Source organism: Aphis gossypii, chromosome 3 (genome assembly GCF_020184175.1).
Source record: "Aphis gossypii isolate Hap1 chromosome 3, ASM2018417v2, whole genome shotgun sequence".
Classification (NCBI taxonomy): Eukaryota; Metazoa; Arthropoda; class Insecta; order Hemiptera; family Aphididae; genus Aphis; species Aphis gossypii.
The window spans coordinates 54,770,207-54,782,439 of record NC_065532.1 but is presented as its reverse complement, the minus strand read 5'-3'; positions in this window follow the sequence as shown (position 1 = coordinate 54,782,439).

Genomic DNA, 12,233 nt, shown 5'->3' with positions numbered 1-12,233 from the left:
TCCCACAAAACCTTAAGTAATTCAGTATAGGTATTATTATATTATTATGATGAGTACGTACCTATATTTTATATTATATTATGCACGTCTTCGTTAGAAACTTTAACGAGTCAATGAGACGTTATAATACTTAAATTCACTGTCTTATGTGTCTATTTCTGTACTCGCATGTAAGCAGGAAGTGTAATAACTATTAATCGATGCTCCCTTAAGGTTTATACTGATTACTGATTAGATGAAGTATATGAGTATATTCACTATACATGGCTATGTAAGCGAGTGGTTTAATTATTTATGAACCTATATCTGTTGTAAGATTCATGTGTGATGTATATATCTTTATACATAATGACTAATTAGTACCTATATAATAGTATATACGTATATATATACCTATCTAACTTCTTATAAATAAATTATGTATGATTTGAGCCGTCTGTGTCTTATGATAGGTATATATATTAATTAATCGTGTATTATAAAATTATAAATATTTTAATTTATAACTTATTATATTATGTAGATATTTAAATATTTAATACATTTTATAATAATAAACATATATACAATAGTCAAACAACATTATATTAGGTAGTTATATTATACATAGTATGTACCTATTCAGTATTAAATCGATACCTAATACCTATATAATATATATATACAGAATACGGTAAATGTAATATTATTTTTTCATTAAGAATTATTTTTAACTAATTTCATTGAAATGTGTGCAGTAATACGCAGTATATTATAATAAGTACCATACATTATATTTATATATAATAGTAACTAGGTATATAAATACATATTTTTAACATCGTTATTACGTGTTATACACTTACCTGTATATATATATATATATATATATATAGGTATACGAGTGCAGTCAAACACTGAATAATTATGCAATGATTTATAGCAGGTACCTATATCTATGTATAATGTATATATACTATATATAGGTATGTTATATATCGGGGTGTTGGAGGCGCCTGGACGCGCACGATTCTTCCGGACCTGATGAGATGGACGAAAAGATGCCCCAAAGACCTCACGTTTCATGTAACACAGGCTCTTACTGGACACGGGTGTTTCAGGCATTACCTACACAGGATGAAGCGCGCTCCTGATGCGGCTTGTCTGTACTGCCAACACCCTGAGGACACTGCGGAACACACGATATTTGATTGTGCTTACTGGGATCCGCTTCGGCTGCCAGTGAAGATGTTTGTTGGTAACCGAAATATAACTCCGGGAGACGTTCAGGATTTGCTGTGCGGCCCCTCTGATGTCCCGTTCAGCGAGAACGACCGGCTACGGGCTGCCTCCCAACGTGCCACTCAGTCCTTTTATGACATGGTTGACAACATTTTAAGCTGCAAGGAGCGTGATGAAAGGGTAGCTGAGGCCGAACGAAGAGCGAATCCAGTGGCAGCCGCTCCAACTGACTGACTTTATTATTGTATCGCATTGTATTACATTGTATTGTACTATTGTATTAATGTTATTTTAAGGTGAAGCAACCATAATTAGTTATATGTTAAGAATGTGCATGTATTAATGTTTTTATTAAATATTAATAAACGATGGCAGCAGAGGAGTAGTAGTGTTCACACAGATCCTCCTCTGCTGTCGGTTCAAACGGAAAAAAAAAAAAAAAAAAAAAGGTATGTTATATATATACATATATTACCTATTTATCTTAAAAAATGTTGTATTATATATTGTTTTATTTACTTATACCTACACTAATGCTATTCGATAACATTATGTTGAATTAATGGACGTGAAAGAAAATTATATAAGCACGTAAAAGTTTTTTAAGTTTTACTCGAGTGAGTTGATTTGTATGAAATATAATTTTAATATTATTTTTGTGCACGCGTGCACCAATAATCTATATATAGTAAAGGCCAGTGTTCATTTGCGCACAGTTTGTCGTTAATTTTCCGGTCTGGAAAGTTGCTGGTCGTGTTAATGCAAATTCTTAATATAAAATGAGAGATTTTTTTATTCTTTCCCGTAGTCTTATTTAATTTTTTTTATCGACTTTATTATAATATATTATGTGGATAAGTGAAAACTATATACATATGTTATATACATCATAATATGTATATATAGGTAGTTTTCACTACATTAAATAAGGTTATTATGGATATTATAAGGTATAAATACCAGCTTATATAAAAATATTATAAATAATATAATACTTTTATAATAGAACTATATTAGATACCTTATTATGCTATTAAATTTATGGTTAGGTATATAATATCATAATAATTATTATGAATAAATTAATACATTTTTGTCACAATAACCATTTGGAGATAATATATAATAATATAATTATTATAAATTATCCATAAATACCATTTACACATACATTATATACATTTACTTTATGAGTTATACAATTATTTACTATACTCATTATACCTACCTATACATATTTATTTAAGTTTTTGTAGACTTGAAAAAAGCATTCAATAATATGTGACATTATTTTCATTCAAGACAAATGAAAAAACATTTCATCATTTAACTAATCTACAACGTACGAATTAAAATGTATCTATATAATATATGTATATATAGGTATATTTAACACTAAAATATATTTTTTGAACAGTGAACACTAAATTAACGTTGTAAATAGTTACCCACTATAAAGTTCAGAATAAAACGATTTTTGAGAACCTGCATTGTTCATCCACTTTGGGACATAAGTTTTATGTTCACTACATGCGTAAGCTGATTTCCTCATCTCACAACAATAAACACCTTTGAGCACATAAATATCCGTTTTATTTCGTCATTTATTTAGATTTGAGTCGAGGTTTTTCCATGATAACTTGAAAGTGGATGGAATCGCATTTTTTTCAGTATAGACCTCTCATATAAACGGGACAATAAATAAAAATATGTGTACAGACTACGCGTATAATATTTATGCAGCCGGAGGGGGTAGAGGGCAGAAAAAAGCAATTTCATGCAAGCGAAAGTATATATTTATATACATGTATATTGTATACATTTGTCTGTGTGTGAGTTTTATATAAAAAGAGAGAGAATAGCGAGAAACAGAAAAAGAGAAAGAGAGATAGAAAGAGAGAGAAGGAAAACATGAGCATAAACTGTTTTTGAAACTTAGAATGGAAGGGCCACGAGAGGAGAGAAAGTTTAATGAGAACAAACTGCCTTTTGGGTACTTCCACCCTGCTACCACATCCCACACCATTATAACCCCAAAAGCGGTAGCAGCGGTTACGTGTTCTCAATTCTTAACTGACTAAAATAAAAAAAAAATAAAAATACTATGGTGGTTGGTTTTTATTGCCTGGAGCAGTTGACGGAGTATGAGTAGCGGAGGGGAAGCAAATAAATAAACTATATATGGAAAAATATTACCCACTTTATTCAATACCCGAGCGAAATCACAGGAAAAGTCTGTGGTAAAAGAGAGAGAATGATTTTTTTTTAATACTGTCGATAAAAAAATAACTGTTTGGTGCAAACACTGCAAACAATATAATGCTCGTATGATATGCTACTGCCACTACGCGTGGCTTACTTATACTATATAGTCTATATATAATAATATATTTATATGTATATACATATAGCTATTAGCTGGTAAAGCAGTAAACATCTTAAGAGTACAATATTTTCAGAAACATATTAAATATACATTACTAATTAAAATACTTTTATGATTCAGAAGTTTTATTGAATAAAAATAATAAATATTATTATTATTACAAAACCTACACATTATTTTATAATTATTATCTAATATTAAAACAATAAAAATGTACGAGTAAATTATTTTCAATCATATATAAATTATAAGATTCATTAAAATCAAATATACATAAATTATAGTGCATATAAAAACACTATATTATTATTATTAGATTACAAAAAAATACAATGCTTCAAATAATTATCTAATAATAATTAATATTGATTTTTTAAAGTAAAATAAATACATCTATATTATATGTAATACTACTGAATATTTAATTATATATTTAAATGGTATAACTTCATAATTAAATACAAAATGTTTGACATCATAATATGCCGTTTAAACGTTTAAACTTTAAAAATAAAGTATAGGTACAATATTTTATATATTTATGTATAACTTATTATGTATTTAAGTAAATAGAATATATATATATATAAACAATAATAGGAATCCTATTAAATAGTATAGAAATGTATCTATTATTTATTATTGTTAAAAATGCGTTTTTCTGTTTAATATGCAAAGGTTTTATACAAGAGTAATAAAAAACCTACACAATAATCGATTTTAAAATAAAGTGCACATATTTGAGGCACTACAAAATAAAATTATATGTGATATTTATATTTTTATTCACCCTCCAATAAGGTCTACACCATTAATTATTTTTATTTTTATGGTTACTTTTAATGAATTTTAATTTTATACTCGATGAAAAAGTATAAGTTATTATGACATTTAAATTATGTTTGGGGGGAAAAATTCTGCTTGTTTATACAATAACATTATGATGATCAGTATTTATGATGTACCTATAAGCATTATAAAGCGTGATATATATTTACCTTTACTCCATTATTTTAAAGGGCTTTATAAAAATGCTTAAAATTTGTAAACATTGAATTTTAATTCAAATTTATATAATTCCCTATGCTATTGAATCAATTATAGTTAAGTATAGGACCTCTACCTATAGACATTGTAAATACCTATAATATCTATTAAGACAAAGACTTTTATTTTATTTTAATAAATTATATTTAATATTTTTTTAATACATAAATACTCGTACATAAACATTTATGAACCATATAACTATCGCATAAGTTTAGGTCAGGTAAAATATAGCTCATATTTATCAAATAATATAACTATACTTTTATGGATCGAAATATATTAGAGAAAACTTAAGGATTTCAAATTATTTGTATTTAATTTAGATTGTAATGGAATTTGTTTTCAATCTTGATGTATCTCATATTATATTTTTATAATTTATAGAATACATACATGGTACATAAATCATTACATCTCGTATTCTCTTAAAGCATAAATATAGGTAGGTACATGTATTAGTTTCATTTATTATATAGTTATTCAGTTAAATAAAAATGTTTAAATATTAAATTTAAGTATAATAACTAATAATTGTTAAACTATAGATTTTATTTTATATTACTTATACAATCTATAATTATATTTTATTGTTAATTTTAATTGTATTTATAAAATTTAACTCTTTCATCACAAGTTTAGTTTATACACAGGGTGTTGTCGTTATCTCAACTTATTAAATGTTGTTGTGTTACAATAAATATATATGTATATAATATCTAAAGCCGGATCTATACTAGTAAAAATGTACGTTATGCGTCGAATGTAGCTATAGTTCATCGTAAATATTTACGCCCAAAATCCATGTTGTTGCGACTTGCGACGCAAAATACGACGGATCGTGTATGTGGAATGCATCGGAAATATTTATGTGCGTATTTATGCGGCAAACATAATATATACACATATTTTCTAAGGAATAGATACATTTGTGGTAATCGTAATATGAATCATATAAAGTAAATTTTATTATAGTGTGGACTAGTCTTGAATCGTTTCAAAGTAAATTTTATAACTATATGTTCCAAAAAAAAAGTAGCAATAATGTTTGAATAAACACATTTATTAAGTTTACTACTACCTATCATATAGATTTGAAATTTCAGTATGTGATATTATATTCTATTATAAACTTACGATGGACTATAAAATATATTGTAGGTATACAATAACTTGTGTAACTTTATTTTGTGTTAAATTCTTAGCGCTATATAAGAGGATACCTAATACTGTCTATATGCATTTAAAAAAAATTAAAATTTGTTATTTTACAAATAAAAAATATAAAAATGTCTAAAGTATATAATATATTGTATTTATATTAAATATTTATAATGTATGTATAACTTATACATAAAGGTTTATTTTGTACTTAGTATTTACAATCATATACAGTAGGTACCTACCTATGTGTTATACAGATACTATTTTACATCATCATTATGATTTTAATAAATTATAAATCTATAGGTACTGATATTATATTATACTACCTATGTATAATAATGTAGAAAAGCCGGTAGTGTTTATTTAAATGACACACGGCGTATAATAAAACCGTCACTTTCAATAATATGGATAAACATTATATACTAATTGAGGATTAGTCGAAAGTAAATTATTGATAGTATAACAATATAACATGTGTAGGCTCAACAGTGCAGAGTTTAGGGGCAACGTAATAATATGGAAGGGACATCGAAATTCTCGTGGGAAGACTAATTTGGCCACCGCCTGTAGACCATGATGGTGTCTATATTATACAGGATACTATAAATATATTATACATCGACCGTCCCGGTAAAAAAACTAATTTACTCGGGTATTCAAACAATCGCTGAAATTAACCATCAATATAGTCTATTAACCGGTTGGGCAAAAAATAATACAATTACTTCCGGCTGCACGTATTACGCCCATTGCGCAAACGGTGTTAATTTGCAGTACATTTATAATATATATATTATACTCATAATACTGAACGTCTGGCTTCCGTAAGCAATATTATTTTCAATAAGAACCTATTTATACCTACCATAAATAGGTATACCACATGGTTATTTATTTATTTTTTCTTCAAAATATTATTTTTGTTTTAATCACTTATTAATATAGGTAATATGATGTTTATCGTACTGTATACATTTTATAATGGTAGGTATGTTAAAAATAAACAAATTTTATATATTTACCATGTACCAACAATTTATAAAGAGTTATTGATAAAATCAATGATGTTAAAAAATGTTATTATTAAACGTTAAAAAAGCCTGCATCATCTGCATGGGCTTAATAATTTACAGTAAAAATTAAACGTTTTTATTTGAAAAAAGTTTATTTCGGTACAGGACACTATAGGTACATTGGTACGATATGAAAATCAAAGTACTTACATATTATAGTCTTTAAGCATCAGTGGTGTATTTACGGGGGTGGTTCAGGGGTACTGGACCCCCCCACAGAGGAAAAAAAACCGATACATATTCCTGCAGTATAGTTAAGTAATAAGCATAGAAATTGGTATTGTGTGTATTCTGACGATGATTTCCAAGTTACGGCTAAATATAATGTGTAATAAAGGCAAAAGGTATATAGTTATCATAGTTTATATAAATTACTTAAATATGTATAAACTGTGGACCTCCCCCCAAAAAACTTTTGAAAATACGTCACTGTATAACAATTCTAAAAATCAGAATCTTAATAAATTAGTATTACAGTTTAAGGATAAAATGGAAAATAGCGCCCTTAGTGATATTTCCATGTTCTTGTATAATAATAATATAATAATATACTATCATATTATATAATAGTCTAATTCGCATTTTATTATTGATAATAAAATGTGTTGTAGCAAATAGCTATTGAAATTAAATAACTGATATAGGTAAGTACTTTATTTTCTATAATAGATAAGTTTATATAAAATAAGATAAATAATGGAAAAAAATGTTTACTACCTACATATTATGTTTAAATTGAAAATAAAAATTTAGTCGTAAAATTATTGCTATATGTATAAAATATTATTTGTATGTAGTATTTGATATATGTTATGTGCTTGTATAATGGAAGTATATACAAAACTATATAAGTATATGTGTGTACAAGCCATTGGAATTTTGAGTTAAATGTATGTATATATATTTTTTTTTAAATCGTGTTGGCTATTGTATACTTTTATAGCCTTATCCTTTTCATGAACTTTACGTACAGCTGACTATCGATAAATAAAATGCGGTTTCTTTTTTTTTTTGTTATCTAAACCTCGACACAAATAAACGTAGGTGAAAGTGTGAACCTCGCGTTCATAGTATAAAAAGCGATTTGTCGGTAGAGTACGGGCCGTATATCACATACGCAGTGCAGGGACGGATTTTGTGTATAGTATTACCGTATAAAAATGCTGTAAAGTGTTTCGCCGGGTGGGATGAAAGAGACGTGAGGTCCAAGAAGGGACGTCTACGTGGAAAACAAACGAGCGTAAAAGACGTTCTTGATCTTTTTTCCCAGGGATCGTGTAAAGGGTCGCGAACATATTGAGTTGTGTGTATAACCTGTTTATATGCGAGCGCGTGTGCGTGAATTTATATACAGACCCATATATATATATATATATATAAACGTGTAGAAATAGGGTAGATATTTTTTCTCTCGTTGTTATTTTCCTCTTTCGTACTCGGGGCGGAAAAATATACGAGAAGCCATTTTGTTTATTGATGGGTCAGCGAGAATCTTTATTTACGGACGAGGGTCGGTGGCGGCGGCGGCCACTTGGCACCTCCGCAGGGCATTATCTACGAACGATTGACCGCCGTGTGGGATTTGGAAATACTCACGCGCGCGCACACATACACATACGTTTACACACAAAGACAGACACTCTGCCCCACCACGATCAGTCTTGCACTGGGTGCAAAGGGGAAAGAGATGAGTGCGTGGAAGACTGCAGCGGTGAAAATGGAAATTCGTTCACGTCCGCGGGGTTTATCTTTTTGTCGAACACGACGAAACGGTATTCTTATCGTCGCGTACCGAAACTCTGTGTGTATGTGTATTATGACCTACAGTCGTCGTTGTTCAACCCCTCCTCCCCTGTCACCGTTTCTCATCACGTGAATAGAATCCAATTTCCTAGCTTATAAATATGATTTCGTGTATACTGTATATACACTTTTATTTTCTCCTTCGCTTTTCAGGCAGCACGTGATTTTCAGACCGAACACAGACGTATATATTATATACTCACCGCGATGTACAAGCAGACGGATACAAAAAAATCATCCTTACACCCCTACGTAATGTTGTATATACGCATCACACCATAACACTGCAAGCTGACTGTTACATGGCAGTACACGCATCGATGGGTTGTCGTTATATTATATAATATATGATATTATTATATACATCATATGTATATCGGAACATCGAAATGATAATAATATCACTACGTTTTTAGGTTCCATATATATATTATATTGACCTCTGAATATTTTATCGATTCTCATACATTATCCTCAAGTCAAATGGAATATGTAGTCATGAAGTAGATTGTAGGTGTCATACGATTGCCACATAATATTATGATGTATATATTGCATATTGTTGGTAAGTATACATAAATGGAGAATAAAATCGTTTTTGATCGTAGTTTTTTTTTTTTATCACAAAGTAATAACAATATTACTGAACAGTTGCAGGAAGTAGAAAATAATTATTTTCTATTCAAATAAAATAAACATTATACGCACGTTACTGTGTTTAATTATATGTGTCAGTAATTAGTAGATATGTATAGTTTATATATTATATTATATCCATATAAGGATAAATTTATTTCTAAATGTAATTAAAAAATATTTTTATTTTATTTACAATACTCTTGGTTTTTGTTTCATAGATATTATAAATCATTCGGGTTTAATTAAAATATTTATTAACAACGCAAAACATATTATTTGTTAACTTAATTATACAATAAAAATTTGTTTTTCTATAACAATCTTAAAACTCTCACCATATAATTAAAGTTATTATTCCAACCACATACCTCTAACCTATATAGGTACATTTATATAGTCTTGTACCTATAAACATACTTACAAATTACATAATTACACTACCCATTCAATCTATTTATTACATAAAACAAGAAAAACTATTTTTGAATTTGCTTAAATAAGTAATTTGTATACTTTTTAAGTATAACATTTAGTCTTTAATAAAAATAACGTATACTAGGGTAGTAAATGTCAATTTTATTATTATTGCTTTGCTACGTGTATTTGTCTAACCATCTAAAATTCCAAACATATTTTGCAACAGTTTATTATCAAATTCAAATACAATGTACCTACATATGATACTTATATAGATATATACGCACTGTGTTTTTCTTTTACATAGATTATCATTAATTAACCTTCAATATTTTTAATAATCATAAATTGAAATGTAATATTAACATTTAAATTGACAAAATTAAGTGTGTAGATAATTGAAGAAAAAAACATCACTCATTTTTAACATAAACTATAACTTATATTCGTATTTGTCTTGTATAATAGGTACATGCATAATATTTACAAATATGTATATATTACTGTTTTGTTTTGAATATTAATCACAATATTTTAACAAATTTACTGAGAAAGAGTCCTTATAAAAATAATCATTTGATCATTTTTTTTTTTTTAACTATAAGAACTTGTATGTACGGTTGAATTCGTTTATACACTTTATTCTTGTGCATTATATACGAGGAATGAAATTAGAAAATTAGATAATGTAAGGGGAAAAGCGCTCACCCATTGTTTTTATTACTTTGGTGGAACCATAAAACTAGTGGTAAAAGTTGTTATTCAGAATATAAAACCCTGTCAAATTTCGATCATTGCCAAACATATAAAACAACAATAAAAATAACATAAAATATTTGATCGGTCTTATTTTTTCATTCTATACATATATATATATTATATTACTATATATGTGTATATGTGTGTTATGTACGACCACCAATCGTTTTCATATACCGAATAAACCCTAGCGTGCATAACTATGATGTTTTTTCTTCTTTTTTATTGATACACTCGGAAAATTGTATTATTGCTGTATAAATTTCCAATAACGGTTATAAGGTCCTCGGGGTCGCGGTTTCATGATTCCGCGGGTTCCTTTGGTCGATTTGTATTCATGACGAAATCATAAACCGTTATGAGCTTTAAGGGCATTTTGGGTGTTCTGTTTCTGATGTTGCTGCTGAGTCAGCACCTACTTTCCCGCGTTTCCGGTTCGGTCGTGAAATAAACCTATGATCGGAAATAAACGGGTTTTGACTTTTCATGCATCTATATTCTATACCTATATTATATATATATATATAATATATATATATATATGAATGACAGAAGTCAGTATTCTTGTATACTATGTGTGGCATATACAACGTTTCAGTTATCTCTCTTTCTCTCTCTCTCTCACTCTCTGTGATGATGATATTCCACCCTCTTCACTCAAACCACAAACCCTCAAACGACCAATAAAACCGATTCGCATACCAAAGACCATTCGTTCGCGAAATTAACCGCAGGATGCACGCGACTAACGGTTGAGCGCACATAACGGTTTACATTAGGCGTTTATCCGTGAGCAGTAGCCGCCACCAAAATTGCCGCGTATATACACTATAACTATTACACAGTATATATAATATGTAAATATATGTATATTGTATAATAATATACAGTGTATACGTACACCCCTTCATAAAAGACGCACTCAGATTTAGGACAGCCCCCGAGAGACGGTGGTTAAGGAATGTGACACTCGGTTTTGATGATTAGGTATAATAAATAGTATAATATTTTTCTTTTACGATTGTATGTAAGTATATGATATAAGCACAAACGTAAGATTATCGAATAGTTTAGTTTTAATGTGATAAAAAATAAAAATAAATTTAAAATGTATATAGTTAATGATTTTTTTTTCTACAAAAATAGATTTTGAACAAAAATTATGTAAAGATACATGGATACCTACTATATCTCTATATTATATCTAGTATATGTAGAAAACTATGACAACTATGTTTAGCGATTGCTGTCTATTGAAAACATTATTCGTTAGGTAAGCATGGTTAATATGCTGAGTGTGAGAAATGGCGAGCGGGACTAACTGCTGACTTAAGATTTTCCGACACACGTCGTGGTATATAATAATGACTGATGCGTGTTTGGCGGGAATATGGCGTATGCGATACGAATTTCATTTTTATGTTTCTACATAACGGTGTAGAAAACTCCGAGAACGATTTATACGGTTACTGGCGATCATCCACACTCGCGACATGTCGATACCTTGATCGGTAATCCTCATATTCTATAGATATTATTATATATTATCTATCTCGTATAATATAGGTAGTTATCTATATATTCTTACATGTACTTAACTTAAATTAGGTAGTGTTAATATTACAAACCGAGGTCGAGTCTCCGATACCTTGTTAGTATAAACATAAATTTGCTATATGGAAAACGTTGAACCACGGTAGCGATTGGTGAATAGGAGA